Raw genomic sequence first — 26,535 nt, 5'->3', positions numbered from 1 at the left:
ACACCTACAGGGATGGTCTGAAAGAGGACACTGACATGTGAGAGCAGGCAGCAGGTGATCTGTGGCTTGGTTGTTTTGTACAGGAGTAAACTCGGAGCCACATGAGGTGTGAAAATCCCAGCAGCTCTGATGTGATTGTGGCTGTCATCTGGGTTCTGTAAAACCAGCACATGGCAATGGTTCTACATGCAAAAAAGTTTATTAGAGAATCTTCTGAAAGAACAGACTATTCCATCCTTAGTGTCCAGAGCTAAGGACTCTTGATTTCACAGATTCCTATGAAGGAAGTCAGCCCATGGGGGAAGAGGCAGAAGGAAGAGTCTGCAGCTCCCACCCTCACTACCCATATCTTCCCAGAGGAGAAGCATGTTGATAGGAACCTGTTCCCTAGCAGGGTCAGCAATGAAGCCTCGCAGGAGACAGGAGCTCTTGGGCAGCCCTAGTTGCAGGAAGGAGCACATGCAGGCCAGGCCTTTCACAGTGGCTTGTCCAGAACAAACCACCAAAGGCCAGAGCAGAGGGTCAGAGCCCACACTGGTGTATGGATGTACCGGGTGCAGAAAGGACCAGGGCTGCACTTCCCATCTCTGTCTCAGAGAGCACCCAGTCAGCTCACCTGTCACTCAAGAGTGATAGATCCTGGATATGTTCCTACTCCTGGGCTATGTACCTGCCCTTCTAGTCTATTCCCACAGAGCACTGCTATGATCTGAATGTATATTCCCCTCCCTCCCAGTTCCTCTGTTGAAATTCTAACCTCCAAGGGGATGGTTTTAGGAAGTGGGGCCTTTGGGAGGTGATTAAGTTATAAGAATGGAGCCTTCAGGAAAGGAATTAGTGTCTTTATAAATGAGGCCCCAGAGAGCTGCCTTGCCCCTTTTTCCATGCGAAGTGAAAGTGAACAAAACGCTGTCAGTGAGCCAGGAGAGGCAAATCTGCAGCTGCCTTGCTCTTGGACTTCTCAGATTCCACAACCGGGAAAAATAAATTCCCGTTGTTTACAAGCTGCTCATTTTACAGTATTCTGTGGTGCTAGCTTGAATGGACTAAGAGCAGCAACCGCAGAGGAGATCCATAAATCAAAAACGAGGCAATGTAAATCCCCCGTTAAAACAATACAGAAGCTTCTGCAGAACATTCAAGTCCCCACCCATGCAATGTGCTCCGTTAGATGGTGCCTGTCCTGTCCTCGCACCACGCTCTCTCCCCAGTCCAGGTGCAGGTCTGGGAGGTGCTAAGCAACCTCCTCACCTTTGCTCTCCCTTTCAAGTCTGCATGCAAAGCCCTCAGGCATCACAGCCTCTAGGAGAGTCCCTTCCCAACCCCAGGCCTGCCTCTGTCACTTTCAAAAAACTCTCTCTGGTTCTTCCCTCTCAGCCTGTATCTCCACCTGACACCGTCACACCTGCTAGTGTGCTGAGACCCCCAAAAGCCAGGGTATTGCATCCCCACCTATGAATTGCAGGGCAAGTCTCTGTAGCTGGGAAAAGAATACAAGAACTACAGGAAAACAAGTTCTCCGCAGAAACCTGGAGATTCTTCAAGCAAGGTGGTTTTAAGCCGTAATTGAGAAAATTAATTTCCAGCATGAGACTAGGTCATTTCTTCCACCGGTGGGGGGGGGGGGAGTTAGTTGGAGAGTGACACAACCTCTGTGAATGACTATTTAGAACAGGAAATTTAAAATATCGCCAGCCAGTCATTAATTCCTCTCCCCAAAGTGAAACTGAGCTACCATAAAAGCTGAAAATAAAATAACCAAACTTCAGCTCACGGCAGAATGAGAATTACTCCTTCTCATTTCGTTATATTGCAGAAGTCAGCCCCTCCAGCACAGCAGTAGATCAAGTCCTGAGCCCCTGGCCTGTCGGTGAGATCAGAAAGACGGTTTCTGCCTTTTTCACATGAGCTGTGCGACGTGGTATTGGAAGGTGAGGCAGGCAACTGAACACACTTACCCTCCAGTGGTCACTCTCCTCAGGGTGCTACATGCTTCCCAGAGGAGGGTCAGGCTAAAGGGAAATTCCTACCTTTAAAAATTTATTTCATAATTGACAGCAAAAGGAATCAATGAACACAAGGACAGGAACCCCTTGGGCAAGTTCCACTCCCTGGGGATTTTTGCAGTGGTTGTCAGATTCTCAAAGGTTGCAACAGACAAATCAGCCATCTGGGTGTGAGCTCAGGAAGGAAAGAGCAGAAACCTTCCATCCAAGGACAGGGGAACACAGGACAGGAAAGGGCTCCTCCTAGCACCCCAGCTGCTCATACACAGGTCAATCATGTCTCTAAATGTAAAACCGCCCATTTAGAAAAGACAGGATCTTTGTTGTGTGCTGCCTTCCCAGTCCCTTCTGCTTGGGGAGTCCTTTCCTGGTGGACAGACACAAGCTCAGGGAATGGGTTCCAGAGCCCTAAGACCAGAAGAAGGAGACCCCAGGGTTGTTCTTCGTTTCTGCAGTAGGCCTGCCACAGACAGCCTTTGGGATGTGTTTACATGTGTGAGATGAAGCCCCAAGGAAATGACCTGATCATGGGACCTCAGAGACATCTGAGTGCCCAAGATCATGTTGGGGCCAAGGCTCTTTTTCAGTAAAAACAAAAGTTAAAAAAAGAAAAGGCTCTCAAGTACACTCTCACAGTCCCTGAAGACATACGGTCAGATTAAGGCAAAGCCAGCATTGAAGACAGACTATCACTATTTAAAATTTCAAACCACCAAGCAGTGGGCTGTGCTGTTACTCATAACAAAATCCTTCAGACACAGATTCTTCCAAGCCTAAATTTCTTTATCCATGAAATGATGAGGCTGGATTATCTCTAAAATCTCTTCTAGATTAATATTCTCTCTGCTCTGCCTGGTGTCAGACCTACAGGTGGGCAGGAATCCTCTCTCATGGGCTCAAATTTCTCATGCACAAGAATTGACCCCATGAGGACCTGCCAAAATCTTCAATCCCTAGGGTGAAGGCAGTTGTATAAATTCCTCAAAGCACCAACAGGTCTGCTTAGGAAACACAGGATGCTGTGTCCTCCAGCAAGGACTGGGACAGAGCCAGTAAAGTCTGACCAACCTGGGCTATCTCATCTCCTCGGGGTTGGGCACCAGACACTTCTCAGGCACAGCACCTGCACAATCACCTGTACAGCACAGCCCCGTTGGAGACAGTGAGACAGAGATGACACGGCATGGTCACCTATGTGAGGACAAGGGCTAAGGAGGATGCAAGGGAGCCAGTCCTGGGATGGTGAGTCTTACTCCATTCACATGGCCTGGAGTGCCAAACCCCAATCAACAGGCAGTGTGAAGACACCTGCTGAGGACACCCTGGGCAGTGTTGCACCTCTTCCCATAGGAAGAGGTCTTTTTCTGTTTCTGTTCTTGCCTTGCCACTCTTCATTCACATACAGGTATTAAACAACAGGAGATTTATAGTTCTGGTGCCCAAGGTGACAGTCAGAGAGGGTCACACTCCTTTAGTCTCCTCTTCATTCATCAGAGTGAATGGGGGACAGGAAGAGAGAGACCAGAGAGGATCTGTGGAGACCAGGCCAGCGCCGTGGCCATTCGCTATAACCACTGATTGATTTAACCAATAACAGAGACATGGGCACTAGAGAAGATGAAGGAGACAGCAAGCCTTGTTGTAACAAATAATTCTCCCTTCAGTGAGCATCTTTTCCAAGGATGCTCATTTGCACTGGTTTTGCATGCATCATTTCAGCCCTTGGAGCACTGGCAGGGTGCCATCCTCCCAGCTCACCACGGGCTTTTACTGAGCAGCCTCGAAGAGGAAGCCCCATCTGTTGGTTACAAGAGCTGGACCGGAGGCCTGCAGAGTCAGTGTGGGACGAGGAAGAGGGCAGCTGGGACAGAGCAAAGAAAAGCCTCCAGCTAACTCTGCCTCCACTTGGTTTTTCATCTGAACCCTGGTGTCCTACGAGGTCATCCTGGACTCTTATCACAACCCAGACACACTCCCCATCCGCAGCTGACATCACAATCTATTTGTGAACTAGAGAGAAGGGATACAGAGACACTTTCTTAGAAGGAAACAAATAAAAACCTCAATTCACTTGGAAGATCTTATATTACACAGTATTTAATACTTCATAAGGATTTCTTTAAAAGGCACTGTCACTTATCTTTAGGTTTCTAGTCAACTTAGATCCTTGAAGAGTAGCACTTTTCAAATCAAATGATCAATGAAAGAAAAGAAAATACAAACACATACAAGGGAGATTTCACTCTCAAGTATATAGAATATACTTGAGAATATATAGAATCTCCAAGTTGCCCTTGTTCTCTGCTTTGCAGACGGGAAGGGAGTAGAGACTGAAGGAGTGTGCCCCTCACTGTCTGCTACCTTGGAAATGAGGAACATTAAGATCCTACGTCTTTTGTTTAATATCTGCAGGTGACTGAAGGGTGAGAAGACAAGAGCTGAAATGGAAAAAAGCAGAGTGGATGGCAAGGGATGCAGTAATAACTGAGCAGGCCTTCTCAGCAGCAATCCTGATACCACAGCACAGAGTCAAGACCTGGGGAAGATATCATCTCTTGGGAACCTTAGGACAACAGACAAAGGAGAGCCATGATGAGAAAGTTTGCCTTTAAAAAAAATGATTTATGTATTTGAAAGGCAGAGTTACAGAGATACAGAAGCAGAGAGAGAGAAAGGTCTTCCATCCTCTGGTTCACTCCCCAGATGGCTGCAAAGGCCGGAGCTGCGCCAATCTGAGCCAGGAGCCAGGAGCTTCTTTCAGGTCCCTCCCACACAAGTACAGGGGCCCCAAGGACTTGAGCCATTTTCTACTGCTTTCCCAGGCCACAGCAGAGAGCTGGATCGGAAGTGGAGCAGCTGGGACTTGAACCAGCACACACATGGGATGCTGGCACTGTGGATTGGGGCTTTAACCCACTGCGTCACAGCGGAAAGTTTGCCTTTCCAAGAGCTACCAGAGCACACTGAAGACAGACTATGCCAGAGGGCAGGCTTGACTTGTTTGTTCACTTTAGACCTATTCAGAGCAACTCACTTCTCATCATCAGAAAGGCAGTGGCATGCTCTCTGCTTCCTACAAGCATGAATTTCACTGCTGAGTCCATTAGTCTGCAAAATGCAGATGAAGCCGAGCTTCAGCCTGGGCCTCCCGAAGGCAGACAGATAGAAAGGAAAACAATGCAAAAAAGAAACGCTGAAACCATTGAACTGGGTACCTGAGGCACCTGCCAAGTGGAACAGCCACCTCCACTTCTCATTGTTCCACAATGCCTCTGCTTTTGCACTCTTCCCACCTTGGATCTCCATTGACTAAGAAAACAGCAATACTAGAGAAGTGCCACAAAACATGCAACTATGTAATGCTTGAAATCAGCTAGTGTGAACTGAGGAAGAGGATTTTTTAAGTTTATTTACTTTTTCACTAAATGAAAGCCGCTTTCAGTGACCAGCACCAGGGTACGGAACAGTATGGGTCTGGAAGTAATCAGAGCTTATGCTACAAAGTAGCCAAGGGTGGTTTTCAGGAAAGAAGCAGACTGGTACTCCTCAACACGGTGAGAATGAGGGAGTGTGCTAAGTTCACTAAGCAGAGTCTGTGTCCAGTAGCACAGGCACCACAGTATTTCAAACTCCCAAGTAACTAGAGAAAGTGAGGAAGGCTAGGCGGGTGTGGAAAGGAGGGAAAGAGAAGAGAGAAGGACTCGAAACAGGAGGGAAAGATTGGCCTACTGACGTTCCTCCCCACTCCCAGCCCCAGGTGGCCTGTGCCGGCTTGTCCCCCATCCCCATGAACTCAGGCATCTTGTGGAAGCCACCTCAAACTGAGGGACAGATCTGAGGCTCCTGGCCCCTTCATGTCCCCCAAAATTCAACCTGCTCAGCCTCCATGAATTATTGAAATGTAATGATTGTAACACACCTAACCAAGTTATGAAGAAACGTCTTTGTGGACGGCTTGTTAAAGGAGCATAGTGGATTTCCCTCTGCTGCCCTCCTCCCAAGTGTATGGTCAAAGGTTTACAGCTTGGGCTGATTTTGATTAGGCAATACCCTTTCGAGTCACATCCTTTCATTAATCTATTTCCTCACTTGCTCCATGGACATGATTGGGTTCACACTGTCAGACTCTTTAAGGGACTTGGGACACAGCAGTCTTCCCTTAATTAAACAGGGGACAAAATAAACAAGAAAAGCCACAGCGTGATCAGTGGTAACGCTCAGAATCCATGCACAGCAGTTCTAAGAGGGGGCGGCTGGTTGCCCATCTCACAGGGACACTGAGCTCTCTAAGAAGGGACTTTATTTGGATGTGCTCTCATTTGAAATTCAGGAGTTCTGCAGGATGCTTTCCTGTTCTCTTCTCTCACTGTGGGGAATGAGGCAAATACTAGTTACATTACACCATCCGCAAAAAACAAATGCATGGTACCTTTGCAGGTCTGAACAACTTTTTGTCGTTTACTGCCCACTACAAACCAGACACTGAGGTATCTTCATTTTCTGTTAAGAGCATTTGCTCAGAGTGTCAAGCCTCGCTCCACATCCAATTCACACTAACGGGCACTCAAAGACTACACTTTGCTTCTTTATAGGCAACCCCTGACAGGAACAGAGTTTTCACAGAAAGGCTGATTTGGCAGAAGGAGCTAAAGTGGATGGCAGATAGCTGAATTCCCTATGATGAGGTACCTGGCTAGCTCTGCTTGCTGCTCTCTGAGGGGCTAGGCTAAGGGGTGGGCAGGAGCCAGTGAGCTGGATCCCAGCTCCATGGTGGGGTTTGCAGAGACATCTTGGAGCTTCCGCCTTGATGAGAGTGAGGTGCCGATGACTTGGTCGAGTTCCCCAGTCCTGTTCCTGACTACTTGGGTAAGGAGCCCCAAGGAGCACAGCTGTAACTCTGAGAGCCCTGGAAGTGGTGGGTGTGTCCACAAGCCAGGATGTTCAGCTTCAAGCATTTCTCGCATTTCTCCCCTCAAATTCGTTACTTGAAGACTGTTACCACTATCACTGTAACAGTCCATGTGCTATGGTCTGGGTATTATGTTGGATGTCATAGGCCCATGTGTTAAAGGTTTGATTCCAAAGTCTTATTTTAATGATGTTAAGAGGGTGGGAACTCAACCCAGTTACGGAGTTTGAAAGTAGGGCCATAGGGAGGAGACTGCATTGGCTTTGGCACATCAGGTTGAATCCTGGTGATCAATTCTTGGTGACTTTCTGAGAGACCACATAGATACAGACATTCATGCCCCCTCTTGCCACGTGATGCTGTGCACTGCCCTGGACTCTGCCAGCAAGAACAATATCACCAGAGGCCATACCAGCAGGGTATGGACTGTGAGCCTCCAAAACTGTGACTCAAAACAACTATCTCTTTGCTCCGTAAGTAGCTTGTCTCAGGTACCCGTTTGCAATAACAAGAAGCTGACTAGTACATCATACCACAGGAGTCCTGTGTCTTCAATATTCTTTTCATATCTGTGTCTAATTAAATTATGTGACCCCTCCCCACAGAAAAACAGTAAATCTGACTTGCTTTTCACAGAACCTAAACCTGTCCATCAGTCCTCAAGGTCACAGACAACTCACAGATGACTCCTAATTTAAATGATGCCTTCCTTCAGAACCATAATACATGGACACTTAGACTCTATGGTCTCTCCTTAAGAACTACAGGAAGCCGGCGCCGCGGCTCAATAGGCTAATCCTCCACCTAGCGGCACCAGCACACCGGGTTCTAGTCCCGGACGGGGCGCCGGATTCTGTCCCGGTTGCCCCTCTTCCAGGCCAGCTCTCTGCTGTGGCCCGGGAGTGCAGTGGAGGATGGCCCAAGAGCTTGGGCCCTGCACCCCATGGGAGACCAGGAGAAGCACCTGGCTCCTGCCTTCGGATAGGCACGGTGCACCAGCTGCAGCGCGCCAGCCGTGGCGGCCATTGGAGGGTAAACCAATGGCAAAAGGAAGACCTTTCTCTCTGTCTCTCTCTCTCTCACTCTCCACTCTGCCTGCCAAAAAAAAAAAAAAAAATCAAAACAAAACTACAGGAGCCCCTTCCCTTTCTTGTTGTTGGTTATGTTTTATTTTCTGCCTTCTCACTCAAAATTCTTCCAGTTTTACATTCTTCCTGGGATCCTCAAATTCTTTATAGGTCACTGACTTGATTACTTTAACCTATTCTTAATGCCAAGTATGTGGCAAGTACCATATGCCAGAACTGTATTTGGGCAATATAGCTCAACTATACAAATTGAGACAGTATTTATTTTGTACCAACATTGAATAGATATTGAGAAATACTCATATTTTCTTTCTGATATGTGTACGAGATTTTCTGAAATTATCCTATAGTTCTTTGCCTTGCCTTTTTTATACAGTGGAATAGGTAATAATCTAATCATCACACTTTTTGTTATTATTGTTATTTTAACTATCTCACCATGTAGTGACAGTGCTGATGGGAGGTTTAGGGCTGGTCTCTTGAGTGAAAACTTATTTAAAAACAAACAAGGATCAGAGAATCCATTGACATGGGTTGTCAGGGAAGGCCTTATTGAGGCACCTGTTCCTTGAAGGACAAGACATATATTTGAAATAGCATGTGAAGCAGCACCTTTGTATGAAAGAAACTATGTGAAACAGGTCACTTGTCTGGAGAACCACAACAACAATGACCAAACTTTGTAAAATAGGAGAAAAGAACTGCTTTTCCAAATATTTGAAGCAGTTCTACAAAGTTAATGGGAGGAAAAATAAGTAGAAATGCATATGAATGGCAGAGGAGTCACTCCTGCCTTTATGTTGTCTGTGTGTCATACTGTTATTGATCATCTGTTTATGTGCAGCCTTGTAACAGTTTGGGTGGTGGTGATGGTGGTAGTGGTGGTTGTGGTAGTGGTGGTGGTGATAGTGGTTGTGGTGGTGGTGGTGGTGGCGGTAGTGGCAGTGGTGGTAGTGTGGTAGTGGTGGTGGTAGTGGTGGTGGTAGTAGTAGTGGATGTGGTAGTGGTGGTGGTAGTGGATGTGGTAGTGGTGGTGGTAGTGGATGTGGTAGTGGTGGTGGTGGTGGTAGTGGTGGCAGTGGTGGTGGTAGTGGTGGTGGTGGTAGCGGTAGTAGTGGTGGTGGTGGTGGTAGTGGTGGCAGTTGTGGTGGTAGTGGTGGTGGTGTGGTGGTGGTAGTGGTGGTGGTAGTAGTGGTGATATTGGTGGTGGTGGCAGTGGTAGTGGTGGTGGTGGTGGTGGTGGTAGTGGTGGTGGTGGCAGTGGTGGTGGTAGTGTTGGTGGTGGTGGTAGTGGATGTGGTGGTGGTTGTGGATATGGTGGTGGTGGTGGTGGCAGTGGTGGTGGTGGTATGATAGTGGTGGTAGTGGTGGTTGTGGTAGTGGTGGTTGTGGTGGTAGTGGTAGTGATGGTAGTGCTGGTGATAGTGCTGGTGGTGGTAGTGGTGATGGTGGTGGTGGTAGTGGTGGTGGTGGTAGTGGCAGTAGTGGTGGTGGTGGTGGTAGTGATGGTAGTGGTGGTGATGGTGCTGGTGGTGGTAGTGGTGGTGGTGGTGGTGGTAGTGGATGTGGTAGTGGTGGTGGTGGTGGTGGTGGTGGTAGTGGTGGTTGTGGTGGTGGTATTGGTGGTGGTGGCAGTGGTAGTGGTGGTGGTGGTAATGGTGGTATGGTGGTGGTATGGTGGTGGTAGTGGTGGTAGCGGTGGTGGTGATGTGGTGTGGTAGTGGTAGTGGTGGTGGTGGTATTGGTGGTGGCGGTAGTGGCGGTGTGGTAGTGGTAGTGGTAGTAGTAGTGGTGGTGGTAGTGGTGGTATTGATGGTTGTGGCAGTGGTAGTGGTGGTGGTGGTGGTGGTAGTGGTGGTAGTGGATGTAGTGGTGGTGGTGGTATTGGTGGTGGTGGTAGTGTTGGTGGTGGTGGTAGTGGATGTAGTGGTGGTGGTGGTATTGGTGGTGGTGGTAGTGTTGGTGGTGGTGGTAGTGGATGTGGTGGTGGTGGTGGTGGCAGTGGTGGTGGTGGTATGATAGTGGTGGTAGTGGTGGTTGTGGTAGTGGTGGTAGTGGTAGTGATGGTAGTGGTGGTGGTAGTGGTGGTGGTGGTAGTGGTGGTGGTGGTAGTGGTGGTGGTGGTGGTGGTAGTGGTGGTGGTGGTAGTGGCAGTGGTGGTGGTGGTGGTAGTTATGGTGGTGGTGGTGATGGTGCTGGTGGTGGTAGTTTTTCATCTCCTGAAGGGCACCGCTGTTCTCTTTCTTGTCAGGGTTAGGGTGGTATTTTAAGACGACCTGTTAGAATAAGGATTAAAGTCAGAGGTTTCTGCATATGGAAATGTTACAGAGGATAGTGTGGCTGAATCCATGCCAAGTTAAGCACTAATAGATAGATCATTGTCCTTGCAGAGTCAGAACACAATCAAAGGTGGTAGCCCAAGAGGGGCTCAGCACAGCTGAGGAGAGTTGATGGGTATGGTGGGAGCAGGAGGATAAAAGATTAGAAGAGGGAAGCGGAAGGGCTCCAGAACTCACAAGGAGAAGAGTGGTACATATAAGATAATTTAAAAACAGTGGTGTATATTTTGTACACAAAATGTAATCACCAAGCAAGAGAAACATTTGTAAATCACAATGCTATTTAGCACATTCTCATATTCAGGTCACATTTCTTTTTCTTTTCTTTTTTTTTTTTTTTTTTTGCAACAGTGCTGCCTTTTAATATTTATAAAACCAGAAGAAAATTTCTTTCATGGCAGGTCTTTGCAAATCACTACTTAATAATCAGATCATGATAACCACAATATTTATCTAATTAGGTCTGTGATCACTTTAATTCAAGGCAACTAATGTTAGATTAGAATTCCTAGTGTTAGACACCAGAGTAATGCCTCAAGTAAACATTTGTCCAAATTTATTATTAAACTCAATTTTAAAGATTGGAAAAAGATAAAGAAAGCCTTTTTAGGTAGGGTGAAGAGTATGGAAAAGAAAGAGAGGCAGAGAAAGAGAGAGAGAGAAATCTTCCATCTGCTTGTTCACTCCCTAAATGACAATAGCCCAGGCTGGGCCAATTTGAAGCCAAGAACCAGGAACTCCATGCATATCTCTCACATGGGTGGCAGGGGTCCAAGTACTTGATCATCTGTTGCTTTGCTAGGTGCATTAGCAGGAAACTGGATTGGAAATGCAGCAGCCAGGACTTGAACTGCCTCTCCCATAGAGGATGCTGGCATGGCAAGCACTGGTTTAACCCACTGCACCACAATATTAGTCCTAAGATATATTTTTAAAAGAGACAATCTTGTTTTTTAAATGTTTATTTATTTGAGAGGCAGAGTGACAAAAAGATGGTCCCTAGTAGCCCTAATAGCCTGCAACAGCCAAAGCTGGGCCAGGCTGAAGCCAGGAGGCAGCAACTCCATCCAGTTCTCCCATGTGGGTGGCAGAAACTCAAATACTTGGGCCATCATCCACTGCCTCTCAGGATCAGAAGTGGAGTTGTCAGGACTCCAATTGGCACTCTGATATGGGAAGTGGTCATCCTAAATGTCGCTGGCTTGATGTGTTACACCATGATGCTTGTTGCCAACCAAATAAAGATTTTTAATGAAGCTTTGACAAAAACATTAAGAATAATATCTGAATTCAAATCCAGAGAAAGTGTTACTAGGGGAAAATAAAGTCTGAGCTGATGTTCTGAAAATGCCCATAATAAGGGGTTGGAGACCATTGTGTAAGATCTATGAAATCTGGAAACATTGGGAAAACACTGGGAAACCTCAGCTGATATATGTGGACCTGCTGAGCCAGATAGCCCACGGGTTGCCCAGTGAGCAACCTGACTTGCATACTGCTTCTGTCTGGCTCAGTCTACAGTGACAGTCCTTCAGCTCCACCACAGAGTACTCTCCAGTGTGTTAGAGTTGTCCTTAAAGTGCTTGAATTAGAGGAAGCACTTGCACATTTACTCTTCTGACTGGAGGGAAGTATATCACCTGGATGGTTGTTAGGGGATTTCAGGGGACTAAGTTAGGTCTTTGGCTGTTGACAGGTGTTGTCACTGAGTGCTTCCAATTCATGTTTTCACTACAGTGGCCAGCTCACTCAAAGCCTCTTGTTAGTGCACCTATGTACTCATTCTGGACAAAGACCCCTGTCCCACAACGGGCTGTCTCAGAGCCATCCAGCAAGGTATTAATGAGGGCCTTACACACATTCTTAAAAGAAAGTACTAGTGTTTCACAGATCTAGGTAGGAGCAGAAATTTCTGCCCATTAAGGAACCAGGAAGCTGGCCTTCTGCACAAAATGCAATCTCAGATGTACAGATGGCTTCCAGACCTCTCATTCTGCACAAGTAGTTGTAACAACTCTGATTCCCCTGAGTCTCAAGCTACAGCAGTCTTGCATCTTTATCCACATGAGCTAGGGTTCATACTTAATATCCTGAACTCTGGATAGTCAAATGTCAATCACCTCTTTCAAATTCTTGCGGGCATTTTGTCCCACAGGGGCATGAGGTCCCCTTCTATATGTTATTGCAAAGTGCATGATTTGCCTATTCATAAAAATAGAGAGCAGTATACATACCTGACTCCATTGGGCTATAACCAGCACAATGTTCATCCCAGACAGCCAGTTACTGCTGGACACCTTGGCCTACCTACCCTACACAAAACCGCTCAAGTTTAACTTACTACCCTACCTTGTCTGCCCAGGTTGCACCAAAGCAGTGGTGTATGGGTTCCCCGGAATTCCCCAGCCATTTCCATATGGGGGAAGACCAAGCCAGAACTGGTATACAATCTGGTGGATGGGGGCAAGTACTTTCCTTAAAGGAAAAACTCTAAAGAATTTTGCATGGTGTTAATGGCTTCTATACTTGTATCAAATGGTATTTAACCTTTAGATAAGAACAATTACTCTGTAGTAGATATCTCTTTATGATTGCACATTGATTTCCACTTGGAAATGGAACACTACATAGCAAGAAAATTATTCATACAAAGATTACCTGATTCATAAATATTCTTCTATTAGAATTCATTTTCTCTATATAAAGAGAATATTATATTATCTTGGAGTTAGAGTCTTCTAAATATATTTCAAATTTATTTATTTATTTTGAATAAAAAAATGGATAAAGAGAATGCATCCAAACTGCCTGAGGTTTCTGGATGGATATCTACTGCATAATTTGGCAGACTTTTGAAGAGAGCTTTTAGGAAAATCTAATTTTTAGCAAAGTGATTCTCAATAATTTTAACAACGCATTAATATATTTGCTCAAAAATAATCAATACCATCATTGAGAGTTAATTAAGCACAAGACATTCTGTTTTTATCAATGTTATTTCATTTCATCCACATTGCCCTATGAAGACCTTCGCTTCATGAAAAATATATTGCTGCAAAAAGTCAGTCTGTTTTATGAACTATTTCACATGTTCTTTCTGCCTGGTACGTGCTACCTGGCCAAAATCACATGTCAAGGCTCAGATCGTGCCTCACCTCCCATGGTGGCCTCTCCTTTTCACTCCCACCACAGAAGAGGAAGATAGCTCATCTTGGTGGGGCTTTCTTCGGTTATTAGAGTGATGCATCTCCCTGTATGGCACCCAACAGGACTGAGGAGGGGAGTCCTGCTTTATCATTCGGTACATATCACCCAGGGAGTATACATAAAAAGAAGAATCTCCCATAGATTTTTTTTTTAAATTTTTTTGACAGGCAGAGTGGACAGTGAGAGAGAGAGACAGAGAGAAAGGTCTTCCTTTTGCCGTTGGTTCACCCTCCAATGGCCGCCGCGCTGTTCCGATGGCAGGAGCCAGGTGCTTCTCCTGGTCTCCCATGGGGTGCAGGGCCCAAGGACTTGGACCATCCTCCACTGCACTCCCGGGCCATAGCAGAGAGCTGGCCTGGAAGAGGGACAACCGGGACAGAATCCGGCGCCACGACCAGGACTAGAACCCGGTGTGCCAGCACCGCAAGGCGGAGGATTAGCCTAGTGAGCTGCGGCGCCGGCCCTCCCATAGATTTTTAAGCAAACACACACACACACACACACAAACACACACAAACACACACACACATTTACTCACTGTTCCTGATATTTTTAAAAAAGGAAAAATAGGGGGGCCAGCACTGTGGTGCAGTGGATTAAAGCCCTGGCCCACAGGGCCACCATCTCATATAGGAGCCAGTTGGAGTCCTGGCTTTTCCACTTTTGATGCATCTCTCTGCTTTCTCAGCCTGGTAAAGCAGTAGAAAATGGCCAAAGTCCTGGGGCTCCTGCACCCATGTGGGAGGCCCAGAAGAAGCTCCTGGCTCCTGGCTTTGGATCAGCTCAGCTCTGGCCATTGCAATCATTTAAGGAGTAAGCCAGCAGATGGAAGATCTTTTTCTCTGTCTCTGGCTCAGCCTTTCTCTGTAACTTTGTCTTTCAAATGACATCACAGTTAAAAAATATAGTAGCTAGTCAAGATACATACTGCAAGTTAAGTAAGCATCAAACGGAGTGAACATGACTTCCAATATAGGTAGAAGATAATGGTACCTGACAGTGGATACCATGTTCTCTATTAGCTAAGATAAATGCCCTGGATCCCAGTAGTTTTCCCAAGAACTGCTTGCAATTCACCAGCCCCAAAAGGCAGCATTGTCCTCATCTTCCTTGCATTCACTCTCCTTTGGCTTCTGCCCATCCTTGTGCACCCTTTGTTGTGGTGCTAACTTTACAATTTGTATTAAATCCATTAATACATTTGCTTCCAGGAGAAAACTATAGCTCATAGAACACCTTCCTTTCTGTTTCATTTTCCAAACCCTGATAAACAGCTTGGCCCCCTGATGCACAAAGAATGATGGTATTTTTTCAAATTGGCCTCTTAAATGTCTTTATATCCACATGCTCTTTATCTCCAAGCAAGTTAAGGAGTGATGCTACCTATTCCCTCTCAATTTCTCCTCAGTGATCAGAAACTAGTCCTTGCACAACACTCCATAATATGCCAAATACTTTTCTTTTCAGTTTCCCTAACCCTCATCTATTAATTTCTGATTAAACAAATCCAAAATAAATAAACAATCAGAAACAACAAAATAAGCCTTAAATGTGAGATTGAGAAAAGTTCTATTTACTGATAAAACTTTAATTTGGGGTCCTTTCTCCTATAGAATTTTCTACCATGATGTTTAAGAATATATCCTTCAAATATCATTATTACTAATTAATAGCTGTATTAAAAAACTGGTATTAAAGAGTAAACATAAAAATGGACAATGGCCAGATCAAGTATACAAACTGAATTCTGAGCCACAAACTGCTGCAACGAGTACAGGGAACCAAACTACAAACTCTGCAACAATTGGCAGCAGATATTCTCACAACTTGGTCAGTAACTTCCAGATTCCTTAGTTTTACCTCTGTTTTCATCTTAACAACAAGAGAAAGGCACATATGAGCCCCTGATCAATACTATAGAATGCTCAGCTTCTAGTTAGCTGTCTCTGTGTCCCCATGAAAATAACTTCCAATCAGAGGATCCTTGATGCTTCCTTTTTGTCCCTTTACCTACACACTTAGATAGATAGATAGATAGATAGATAGATAGATAGATAGAGCGAGCAAGCTTGAGATCTTCCATGTACTGGTTAACTCCTCAAATAGCTACAACAGTTAGTTCTACACGATGGCAAAGTCAGAAGTCATCCAGGCCTCCCATATGGGTGGCAAGGGTCCAACAGTTGGGTCATCTTTTGCTGCTTTCCCAGGCATATTAGCAAGAATCTGGATTGGAAGCAAAGCAGTCAGAACTCATATCGGCACTTTGATATGGGATGCCCGTATCAGAAATGACAGCTTAACTTGCTATCTCATGATGCTGGGCCTCCAGCCTTTAAAGTCTCTGACAAATGCAACTCACGGTGTCTGGCCTCTTGATTATAGTAAGTTAAAAAATTGCATTTGCTTTTTTCTTTTGAGTGTTATTTATTTTCACATTTTCAAAGATGGCAGCATTAAGCTGTCTTCTTTCTTGTACTTGAACTGAAAACATGCACCTTGCTCCTTATCAAGTGTTGACTTATCTAGTAATTATAATAAGAGAGTTGTAATTACTAATATTCCTTATCACTAAATACAGAAAATGGGAAGTTGATGTGATTGGCTATTGAAGCCTGTCATCCCAGGCAGAGTTGAAAATGTGATGGCTCATAATAATTTATGGTGACTCTCACAGTCCTACTTCTCCTTGGATTCATGCAGCTGCAACATCTCTAATTTCTTAATGGATGTTGAGAAGAAACAGGAATTTAGACACAAATAAACTGTTTTAAGTGCTTCAATTTATTCATTGATTCTTTCAATTAATATTTACAACCTAACCAATATTTGTGTGCCAAGCTCTCTGAGAGACATGTAATATTGCTCATTTTTAATTATTGAGGAATAATCTGATAGTTACCCAACAGCAAATTACTCCAAATTAAATATTTTTTTACCCAGGCATTTTTGTGTTGAAACTCCAGACTCCTTAGCAAATGCTTGCCCCAAATGCACTGCTGTTAATCCTGTTCAGCCAAATCAAGATCGAATACTCACTAACTCTTAGTTTCAACTGAATAGAGAGAAATTTAAGCATTGGTTCATAAATACATTGGATTCTTAGAAGATCTTGGTCCTTATTGGGAATTATTAGCAATAAATTGAATCCTTTTATAGCACATGAGATGTTGGACTCAATTTTTTTAACCAAAGTAATATGAGCAAATTTTAATTTCTATGTAAATTAGCACTCACTCAAGTCAGACCTAACTGAGTTGTCCTTAGTTAGCCAATAATTTGGTAAGATACAGCCTGTCTTAATTGCAAATACCTAAAGATTTTAAAAATGATGATGCTAACCCCAAAGCAATCAAGCAAATGTCACAGTATGGTGGAGACATCTGCTTGCTTCCCATTAACCTCTTCCTTTTACTTCCCTGCAAGAGAACCCCTGAAAACACGTTCAGCCAAAGGAACAGAATTTTCAAGCCACCTTCTCAATTTGGTGGAGCCACAAGTGTGAGTGTTAGCTAAAAAGATTTCATGCTGTGTGTTGAGTGTCTGTGATTCATTCTCACACCCTTCCTCATTCCTCCTGCCTCACAAGCTGGTGCAGCAGTTAGTCCAGGCAAGCTCTGCGACCTGTGACTGAAAGCAGCACTCAAGACAGAGCCGAGCTAGGAAGGAGGAGCCTGGCTCCTGCACTATTTCATGGAGTTGTCATGTTAGTTCTTAACTATCTTCAGACTCCCTCTGGATGGCTAAGTCACTAATACTTGGTCTGTGTTGCTATTCCTCAAATTCCATTCTTAAATAGAGTCACTACTAGTAATACTGAATCTAGTTCTGGCTCTTCTCAAAAGTAGACTTTTTCTGAGGAAAAAATAAAAAGGAAAAATACAAAATCTCTTGTCATTCATTTAAGGAGAAGAGGTACACCAAGGCAAGAAATCTGGCTTGCATGGCTTAATCAACTTGGACTACTAACCAGGTAATACAATAGTGACTAATATGTATCAAGAAACAAACAGTGCATGAAAGAGAACATTTCAATGGAAAGTGAGATGTGTGGATGCAGTATCCAAACATGCTTAACTGTAACACGTTCCTGTCACCAAATATCTAGTTTGCACATTAAATCAGAAAATGTGATGAAGATCATAGAGTGCTATCTGCCACAGAAGGACATATGACATTCACAGTCACCTTATTGCTGTAAATCAGTTTCTACTTTACACAATATTTCTGGAAAAGTGTCAGCAAATATCAAACTTGATCAATTAAGGTGGTGGGAAGACAGGAGAAAACAAAAGAGACAATGCTGGCACTCTCATTCTGTAGCAGAGACTGAGGTTTCCAACTCACACTGACATAAAGCTCTCATGATAAATGACCCATTGTGAATTCAGGTATTGTAGAATACATGTAAAATTCTTGATGGGAAAGACTTTCAAAAACACAATTCATATTCACCTCTTCAAGAAAAGTTAATCCAATTCCTTAGCGTGTGTTAAATCCGTCATTTTCACATTGGTTCCTGCCGATGCTTGGAATATGTAGAGTTATCTACATATTGCCTGGGAGAGGGCTTGACGAAGGGATGTGAAGTTGATGGAGATGAGAGGGTTTAGTTTTGACCCCAGTTCAGTAAAAACAAATGGTTTTATCACAATTCCATGTAAAATTTTACCTGATAAAAAATTTCAGGACCTAAAATAAATGAATAAATAGTAAATACCACTATGCTGGAAAAAGGGTTATATAAAAATATTAACTAACCATGTTCAGTGCAGCATTGGAATCAACATTTTACAAATCATTATCACAATAATAAAAATATAAATAAATGAAGTCTTCATGAAAGTCACTCACCAGATCCATTCTTGGATAACAAAATTTTTAAATATCAGCCTCTATTTAAAAATAAATATGTAGTACCTAAGCTTAGATTCATATTAATGCATTTAAATAGATGTGTTAATGCTCTTTGCTGATACAATTCAGTCACAATTCCCTTTTTAAAAAAATATTAAGGATAGTGTCAAGAATATTAGATAAGATTTATTTAGATAACACAAAATAAAAAATTTAATTTTTCCAGTGCATGTTTTAAGAAACAGTATGAGATTGTTTGTAAACATATTAGCTAATTGTGAGATAAGTTCCCCAAATCATATAATTCATCACAAAAAGAAATGATCACTTGCAGAATTCATTCACTACCCTTCCTAGTCAAGGAGCCATGGATCCTGCCTTCTGTATCTCATCTTCCCAGCCTCTGGCACTGGGAACCTGCATCTTCATCAGGAGCTATGAGCAGGTAGGTGTGTGCAGTGGCACTGCTCTTTGGTCAAAGGGCTCAGCCTGAGGCTTTCATTGTCTTGCTGGCCATAATATGAACTGTGACTAATTCACCTTTTTTTTTTTTTTTTTTTAAATTGTAGGCTGATCTTATGCATAATAAAATGTAGAGGGCTTAGAAAGAAAGTCAACATGACAATTGACAATTCAATATTAGAGCAAGTGGGAGACCCCAGCAGGTTTGTGTGGGTTGCCATTCTTAAGTTTAAATTTTAGGAAAATTATTAAGTAATTGATAGTACTAATTCACTAGTCATTTTCATAAGGTTCCAAGGCATCAGTGTTAAATGGCTGAATTCAACATTGACTGCATAACCAACCATTATTGGTATTATAATAACGACATGATAATTTATCACAATACAATTAGCTGTAAGTCCAAGCATATAAATTAGTACTACTTTATAATGTTAAAAGATCTTAGATAACTGCTGTGGAAGCTTGAAGAAATGAACATGGTTACATAAGAGCAATTATGAATGACTGTCCACTATCATTTGCTTTCTAAGATAACTGAGAAACCTATTTTCTGAAAACCCCTAGAAATCATTATATTCAAATAGATAGAGTAATTTTTCATCCCTTAGACCCAAGTGCATATCTATTAATAAGTTAGGTAAAACTTTTAGGAATAAGACACATGATTTCTGAACAACTTCATGATCCTTGAATATTAGAGAAAGAAGTATTTAAAATTATTCTACCAAATTCAGGCATATTTTTGTGATTAGAAATATGCAAAGCAGGGCACCAATTGGCAAAATAGATAAAACGCCACTTGGGACACTCACATCTCAAATCATGGGTTTCAGTTCTGGCTCCACTTCTGCTTCCAGCCTCCTGCTAATGGACACCACTTGGGAGACAGCAGGTAATGTCACAAGTGGATGGTCCCTGCCACTCATATGAGATATCTTGAATGAACTCCAAGCCCCTGGCTTTGGCATGTCTCAGCCCCAGCGGCTGCAGGCATTTGGGGAGTGAACTAGTGAATCAGAGACCTCTTTGTCTTTGTCTGTCTCTGTCTCACTTCATTTTAAATAAATTAATAAATAGTTTTAAATAAATAAATAATAAATTAATAAATAAATTTTAAATAAATAAAATTAAAATCTGGGAATATTTAGGTGTACAAAGCCAGCCATTGCAAAGGTCATACTAAACTTTATACTATTACTACTAAGATTAAACTATTTATAGTATTACTACTAAGATTATTACTACTAAGATTATGCTCATTTTTAAAGAATCAACATTTATCAAATATTCCCCTAAATTCAAACTTTTGATTTTATTTTATCTATTGAAATGCTAACGACTATGATGTATGTGGAAACATTTGTAGGATTTCTAACCCCTCCAGGTTGGTGCAGTGTAGTACTGATGCTGACTTCCTTTGGGAATTCAGATGAATTAAATTCGTATCGGGGTACTTCAAAAAGCTCATGGGACATGGAATAAAAGATAAGCTAATTTTGGCATAAGAAATGCTTTAAAATCCAAGCAGTTTTTGTGTATTATAAACACTATTCATCTTTTTGAAGATACCTCACATGCAAAAATTTTAAGTTTTTTTTTTGTGCCACAATAAATATTTCTTTTAATTCTATTGTCTAGGAACCTTTTGAAGCATACTTATAGTTGTTCAGCAACTATGAGTTCTGAGGAACTTTACTTTGCCTTGTCTTGGGAAATAAACCTGAAAGTGATTAAAATATTCAACATGACCAACTCATTTGTAAACAAGAGAATTAGGATGTATGCAGAATAATTATTTAATCAGTGATCTGTCTAACAGAGTTTGGGGCTATAATTTGTACTATTCTCCATCATATTGTTCTCATATTACGTATCAGGATGGAAGGGTGAGGCCACATAATTCAATAAAATTCTCACTCAAATCTGTGGAACTTCATATCTTTCCATGTGAAGAAATACAAGAAATGCCACATCAACTTATATCAGCTTGGTGTGGTGATTATTTTGAACTATGGGCTCTGGGAGCAGATTCAAGTCAATTTTTCCTCTGAGCTCCCCTTATCTGCCTAAGGACAGATCCTTTAAAAATAACTCAATTTTCATAGACTCCCTCCCTGGGAATCTCATCAGCCAGGGAAGGGCAACTCAGATCCCAGCAATTCTGCTGGATGTGGACAACATGCTAGATGCTATGTCATAGGCCATCATCTATTATTAGAGTCTATTCTTCTGTTCCCAAACCATTTGTCTCTCCTAACTTGCCTACGCCCCCTTCTCTCTCCCCTACAAATTGAGTATTTAAGCTTCCAGACCTCACTGGGTTTGGGAAAATCCATGTTTCTTTTATGTGATTCTCCTATGCATGTAATGCATTTGTATACCTTTTTTCTTGTTAATCTTTTTTTTTTTTTTTTAGATTTTTGTTCTTCTATTTTAATTTATTTGAAAGGCAGAGTTACAGGGAGTGAGAGGAGAGACAGAGAGATCTTCTAGCTGCTGGTTCACTACCCAAATGGCCACAACAGCCAGGGCTGGGCCAGGCAAAAGCTAGAAGCCAGGAGCTTCACACAGGTCTCCCACATAGGTGCAGGGGCCCAAGGACTTGGGCCGTCTTCTGCTGCTTTCGCAGGTGCATTTATCAGGGAGCTGGATTGGTAGCAGAGCAGCTAAGACATGAACCAGCACCCATATGGGATGCTGCCAAGGCAGGTGGCAGTTTAATTCATTACACCATAACACTGGCCCCCTCTTGTTAATCTGTCTTATATCGACTTAATTCACAGTCCAAAACCTGGAAGGGTGCTCCCCTCCACATGTCCTCCCACACTGTCTCCCTAACATGAAATAGCAAGCATGAAGATGAACTATTGCTCTCCCAAGTCACCAATTCAGGCAGTGTTGAGGGGGAAGCAGGACAGAGAGCACAGCAAACAGGTCGAATCTTAGCTCTTCCTGCTGGACTACAGACCTATGGTTAGACAACGTGGTCTCTCCCAACAACTTGATCAGTTTGAACACATCAAACAGCTACAACTTTTGCTATTGCTTTTTATGAAGCATAAATTCCAGCATCTCTGATGTCTGATTCCTCACATATCTGATAAGGAGCAAAAGTGAAGGAAAAAAAAAAGGAGTGGCAAATTTGCCATCATTGATTCCACTGAACATAGTGTTTCACGACAATTGTTTCACATTAGGTCCAGTAGGACAGATAAAATGTTTCATCTTACAAATGTCAAATCAACACAGGGTCTGAAACACTTCCTCTCCCAACCTTCTCCCTCCTTCCTTTCTCTGGGAGACAGCAAAAAATGTTCACCAGGACCAAGGTCAGTCTAAGCATAATAGGTATAAACACAATTAAATACATATACACACCTATAATTTGCTTTACACCTCAGTGGAATCTTTCAAATTAGGTACTATCGTTCATCTTATTTTGTAGGTGAAGAATAAGCCTGCTTGGCTATAAAACCAATAAGTGGAATATGTCATTCTAAGTCCCTAGGAACAGTCCTATAAGTCAAATGGGCAATGATGTCTCACACGGCTAATTATTGTACCAAAGTTTTATGTTGTCTATGCAGCTGGTATAAAATAACTTGTTAGCTGATTTAAAACTATACATTTAAATGTATTCAGTGTATTAATTGGTGTTTATTCTGTGGCACAATTTGCCTCTTGTACCTAATGAAAATTGTGCCAACCTACCACTGTTTCTATTAATTTGAGTCATTGGAGCATTTTTCTTTGCATTTTTTGGACATGGCAAGGTCCACCTACCTGACTATACAGCAGTTGCTGCTACTGGCCACAGGCTTCAAGGTCCACCTTAGCCCCTTATCAAACCAGCATCATAATCCTGGAAGTCCAGGGCTGGATACATTTCAATCGTCTTAGAAAATGTGAAGGATTGGGGCTGGCGCTGTGGTTCAGTGGGTTAAAGCCCTGGCCCGAAGCATCGGCATCCCATATGGGTGCCGGTTCTAGTCCCGGCTGCTCCTCTTACAGGCCAGCTCTCTGCTGCGGCCCGGGAAGGCAGTGGAGGATGGCCCAAGTGCATGGGCCCTGCACCCCATGGGAGACCAGGAGAAGCACCTGGCTCCTGGCTTCGGATTGGTACGGCTCTGGCCGTTGAAGCCATTTGGAGAGTGAACCAACGGAAGGAAGACCTTTCTCTCTATCTCACTGTCTGTAACTCTGCCTGTCAAATAAATAAATAAAAATCTTAAAAAAAAAAGAAAAAGAAAATGTGAAGGATAATTTCCAAGTTGTTCTTGTTTGCAACAACTCTAGAAATAATTTTTTTTAAAAAAATCCATATGCAATTATATATCTGATTTCTTTTTTTATTTTTATTTTTTTTATTTTTATTTTTTTTACTTTTATTTAATGAATATAAATTTCCAAAGTACAGCTTATGGATTACAATGGCTTCCCCCCCATAACGTCCCTCCCACCCGCAACCCTCCCCTTTCCACTCCCTCTCCCCTTCCATTCACATCAAGATTCATTTTCGATTCTCTTTATATACAGAAGATCAGTTTAGCAGACATTAAGTAAAGATTTCAACAGTTTGCTCCTACACAGAAACATAAAGTGAAAAATACTGTTTGAGTACTAGTTATAGCATTAAATCTCAATGTACAGCACACTAAGGACAGAGATCCTACATGAGGAGTAAGTGCACAGTGACTCCTGTTGTTGATGTAGCAAATTGACACTCTTGTTTATGGCATCAGTAATCACCCTAGGCTCTTGTCATGAGTTGCCAAGGCTATGGAAGCCCCCTGAGTTCACCGACTCTGATAATTTTTAGACAAGGCCATGGTCAAAGTGGAAGTTCTCTCCTTCCTTCAGAGAAAGGTACCTCCTTCTTTGATGACCCATTCTTTCCACTGGGATCTCACTCGCGGAGATCTTTCATTTAGGTTTTTTTTTTCCCCCCAGAGTGTCTTGGCTTTCCATGCCTGAAATACTCTCATGGGCTTTTCAGCCGGATCCGCATGCCTTAAGGGCTGATTCTGAGGCCAGAGTGCTGCTTAGGACATCTGCCATTCTATGGGTCTGCTGTGTATCTCACTTCCCATGTTGGATCATTCTCTCCCTTTTTGATTCTATCAGCTAGTATTTGCAGACACTATTCTTGTTGATGTGATCCCTTTGGTTCTTAGTCCTATCATTGTGATCAATTGTGAACAGAAATTGATCACTGGGACTAGTGAGATGGCATTGGTACATGCCACCTTGATGGGATTGAATTGGAATCCCCTGGTATGTTTCTAACTCTACCGTTTGAGGTAAGTCAGCTTGAGCATGTCCCGAATTGCACATCTCTTCCCTCTCTTATTCCCACTCTTATTCTTTAAATCCTTTTGGTTTCAGGTCTTCATTCATTCAAATGTGCTGAAACTTCTAGAGCTTTAGGATTTTACTTAAGTAACACATCCCTTAACTTCCGTTCCAGAGAAAGGATAAACGTGTGCAAAGCAGGCTTTTACCCCTTACTGCACTTCTAGGCATCACTCTGCCTTGAATCTTCGTCATTTACAAAGAATTTATGAAGTGAAATGGAAGTGAGGGATTCTGATTATGTGTAAAGGACCTCATATCTACTTTCACAGCCTCCCTTTCCACTTCTGAGGCTATTGATGAAAACATCAGTTAGACACTTTGAGACTGATTGACTTCATGCAGCTCTCTGAGAAATCAGAAGTGTAGTAGTAGGAATTAACAACATTTCTCTTGAGGGCTTCCAGGCACAGTAGATGTGTTTTATACTGTGAAAATACAAGGAAATTACAACAAAAGCAATGTTAAATGAGATTTTCACAATGGGATCAGGAGACCATTAGGAAGCAGGACTTACGCATGTTGCCAGCTGCTCCCTGTAATTGAACTTAGGTTACCTACACCCTTTGACCTGGACTGTCTGTGACCACAGGCTCAAGATTCATATCATCAGGTGTTAAGACTCTCATTCTTTGTGCATTTCTGTTCTGATCACACATCCTTTTCTTCACGTTTCTTTGTCATGTAGCTCCTGTTCCTCCTCAACATCCAAGAGCCTGTATAAGCTCCCACTTCTCATGCCCTCGTTGGGTCTGCCTGAACTACCGTCTCCTGGCATGCAACTCCTAAGAACTCAGACAAAATCCTTTTATCTTTTGCGCTTTCTGAGTTTGGATTAATCAAAAATATTCAAGTCTTCTGCATCTGTACTATGGATCTGATAGGGTTCAGGACATGCCACTCCAAACAGACTGTAGAAAACCAAACATAATACACCAAAATATGCCTCTTTCTTGTAAGTGTAATTTTGAAAAACTGCCAACATAGGAAAAGTGCTGAAAAGTGATCCTTTTAAAGAGACATGTACATTAAAGAAAGAAATCTCTGAAAGGGGTCTCTCTCTCTCTCTCTCTGCACCTGCTCATAATATCCTGGTTTGTTTTATTTACTTACTTATTTATTTGTTTGTTTGTTAGAGTGTGATACAAGAGGCTCCATTTTGCTTCTGACAACTTTTAAACCAATAAAATCAGGGGGCATCAGTAGTCTATACATTTTCTTATACTTTTTCCAATTTAAACACATCAAATGGACTGATTAATTTTCATCAAGAGTAATATGAGGGACTCAAGAACCTCATGCATTTATAAGTTAACATTAAATTCAGTGTGTCTCTTGAAATGACTAACCAGTTTGCATAAAGAGAGGAAGGCTGCTAATTACCATTCCAAACACAGTGTATAAAGGGGGCAGATATTGAGGCACAGCAGGTTAAGCCATTGCTTGGGTTTCCTGAATCTCATACTGGAAGTGCCTCTATGAGTCCAAGCATCCCAGCTTCCAATACAACTTCCTGATAATGCAGCCTAGGAAGTAGCAGATATTGGCTCAAGTGCTTGGGCTCTTGCCACTTCTGTGAGAGACTCGGGTAGAGTTCTGGGCTCCTGTCTCCAGCCTGGCTCAGTCCTTGCTGGTGTGGGTATTTGAGGGGTGTAGGGACTAGCATTTGGAAGATCTCTGTCTGCCTTTCAAATAAATGAAAAGGAATAATGAAATACTTTAAATGTACTGTATATAAAACACTTAGAATAGTGGTGAATCATGGCCAGCAGAGGATTGCCAGACTTTAGTATGGAGGAGTAACTAGGTGTGAATTAACTGAGTTTTTTGAATTTCAGTAAAAATCAATAAGTAAATAACATTTTTAACCTCGAAAATACAATAACCTAACACATACAAACTCTCACAGTTCAATGAGAAGATTGAGTTGTATTAGGGATGAAGCTGCTGCCTGGCTCACCTTCCATCAATGGTAATGTCATCTCTAGCCTTTGAGCTCAGCTGTCTCTTACATTCCTCCTCCTCACAAGGACATTTTAAACCCTGTGCCTCATTTGCTTGCATAGAGAAGTAATTTGCCAAAAGCTACAGCCCAATTTCTGACCTCTGGGTTCCCCTGTGGAAAACAAGCACAGCTCCAGTGCATTTTGGAAGTGCATGAGAGAAGTCAGATTAATTGCCTTTCATCTCATACTAATTGTTTGCTGCTAAACATTCCTTTTATCTTTCCATATCAAGAGAAGAGATGGCCAAAAATGCCACTAGCAAATACATGAATGTTCCTCATGCTATCTAAAAGACTATCTCCCACA

The 26,535-nt window shown here is 42.7% G+C and overlaps 1 protein-coding gene and 1 pseudogene across 1 annotated transcript in view; both read right to left on the bottom strand.

Moving 5' to 3' along the window:
- The window catches only part of GABRG3 (gamma-aminobutyric acid type A receptor subunit gamma3), a 679,184-nt gene that overhangs the window by 361,202 nt on the left and 291,447 nt on the right, over nt 1–26,535 (bottom strand). The gene's annotated exons all lie outside the window — the stretch shown is intronic.
- LOC149122954 (lipid transport auxiliary protein 1-like) overlaps nt 11,994–26,535 on the bottom strand; it is an 89,438-nt pseudogene continuing 74,896 nt past the window's right edge.

Source organism: Oryctolagus cuniculus, chromosome 12, assembly GCF_051225735.1.
Source record: "Oryctolagus cuniculus isolate XC-2025 breed Fujian yellow rabbit chromosome 12, ASM5122573v1, whole genome shotgun sequence".
Lineage (NCBI taxonomy): Eukaryota > Metazoa > Chordata > Mammalia > Lagomorpha > Leporidae > Oryctolagus > Oryctolagus cuniculus.
Note: the sequence above shows the minus strand (reverse complement) of the source record. Positions and strands in the feature narration are given on the sequence as shown.